At 43.1% G+C, this 2,174-nt stretch overlaps 1 pseudogene; it reads left to right on the top strand.

The window, feature by feature from the left end:
* Positions 1 to 257: 257 nt before the first annotated feature.
* Positions 258 to 1,914, top strand: LOC129537841 (WD repeat and SOCS box-containing protein 1 pseudogene; annotated as a pseudogene).
* Positions 1,915 to 2,174: the final 260 nt, after the last annotated feature.

The raw sequence follows: 2,174 nt of genomic DNA, 5'->3' as shown, positions 1-2,174 counted from the left end.
AACAACAGAAAAAAATATTGAAAAGATTGATGAAGATGTCAAAAACCATGGTTAGTGTTCAAGAAGGTATACAGATGTCCAATAGGCACATGAAAAGATGCTCAACATTTCTAATTTTCAGAGAAATGCAAATCAAAACTATAAGTGAGTATCACCTCACACCAGTCAAAAGGGCCATCATTAAAAAGTCCACAAACACTCCAGTGTCTCGTTTGCTCTCGGCAGCGTGGAGGGAAGTGTCATCCTTCGTAGCGGGAGGAAGGGACCAGCACCTATTGTCTGTGTTTGACTCCGTAGTTCGGTCAGAGGCCTCCCAGAGCTTTCCCGGGGCAGTCGGCAGGAGCCTCCGCGACCGTCCCGCCCCTCCCCTCTGTCCCCAGGACCGGGAGGGACCCTGCCCGCGTCACGCCCCTCGGCGCTCGCCTTTAGCTTCTCTGTCGTTGCGTCCGCATCGCGCCCCCGGAATCAGACGGTATCCCATAGATGGCCAGCTTTCCCCCGAGGGTCAACGAGAAAGAGATCGTGAGATCACGTACTATAGGTGAACTTTTAGCTCCAGCAGCCCCTTTTGACAAGAAATGTGGTCGTGAAAATTGGACTGTTGCTTTTGCCCCAGATGGTTCGTACTTTGCCTGGTCACAAGGACATCGCACAGTAAAACTTGTTCCATGGTCCCAGTGCCTTAAGAACTTTCTCTTGCATGGCACCAAGAACATCACCAATTCAAGTAGTTTAAGATTATCAAGACAAAACAGTGATGGTGGTCAGAAAAATAAGCCCCGTGAACATATATTATAGACTGTGGCGATATAGTCTGGAGTCTTGCTTTTGGATCGTCAGTTCCAGAGAAACAGAGTCGCTGTGTATATATAGAATGGCATCGATTCAGATTTGGACAAGATCAGCTACTCCTTGCCACAGGGTTAAACAATGGACGTATCAAAATATGGGATGTATATATAGGAAAACTCCTCCTTAACTTGGTAGATCATACTGAAGTGGTTAGAAATTTAACTTTTGCTCCAGATGGGAGCTTGATCCTGGTGTCAGCTTCAAGAGACAAAACTCTGAGGGTGTGGGACCTGAAAGATGATGGAAACATGATGAAAGTATTGCGGGGCCATCAGAACTGGGTGTATAGCTGTGCATTCTCTCCTGACTCTTCTATGCTGTGTTCAGTGGGAGCCAGTAAAGCAGTTTTCCTTTGGAATATGGATAAGTACACCATGATACGAAAACTAGAAGGACATCACCATGATGTTGTAGCTTGTGACTTTTCTCCTGATGGAGCATTGTTGGCTACGGCATCTTATGATACTCGAGTGTATATCTGGGATCCACACACTGAAGCCATTCTGATGGAATTTGGGCACCTGTTTCCCCCACCCACTCCAATATTTGCTGGAGGAGCAAATAACCGATGGGTACGATCTGTATCGTTTAGTCATGATGGACTGCACATTGCAAGCCTTGCTGATGATAAAATGGTGAGGTTCCGGAGAATTGATGAGGATTATCCTGTGCAAGTTGCACCTTTGAGCAATGGTCTTTGCTGTGCCTTTTCTACTGATGGCAGTGTTTTAGCTGCTGGGACACATGATGGAAGTGTGTATTTTTGGGCAACTCCAAGGCAAGTCCCTAGCCTTCAACATTTATGTCTCATGTCAATCCGGAGAGTGATGCCCACCCAAGAAGTCCAGGAGCTGCTGGTTCCTTCCAAAATTTTAGAGTTTCTCTCCTACCATGTTTAGAGGACGCTGCCTTCCCTAGTATTAGGGACTGAATACACTTTACACAAACCTCAAACTTTACTGACTTCAAGGTTTAGGAGATTTATTTAATTTGGTACATTCTTGTATTTCATTTTGATCAGTTGAGCTTTTAAAATATTATTTATAGACCTTAGAAATATTTCTGAACATATAAAAATTTTTTTTCTAAAATTTAACTGTGAAAACATATACATACATGTATATATTTAGATATAAGCTGCTATGTGTTGAATGGACCCTTTTGCTTTTCTAATTCTTAGTTTCAGCATGTATATGTTGCTTCAGTAGAGCCGCAATATATATCTTTGCTGTAAAGTGGAAGTAATTTTTATTATTCTGTAACACTGAGTTAGCTGGTAAATACTAACTTAAGAAAGCTGAACTGCTTCATACAAAATGTAT

The sequence above is a fragment of the Moschus berezovskii genome, chromosome 2, assembly GCF_049115385.1.
Source record: "Moschus berezovskii isolate FMDL1 chromosome 2, NW_MosBer_1.0, whole genome shotgun sequence".
NCBI classification, from domain to species: domain Eukaryota; kingdom Metazoa; phylum Chordata; class Mammalia; order Artiodactyla; family Moschidae; genus Moschus; species Moschus berezovskii.
This window is presented reverse-complemented; position numbering and strand designations above follow the sequence as displayed.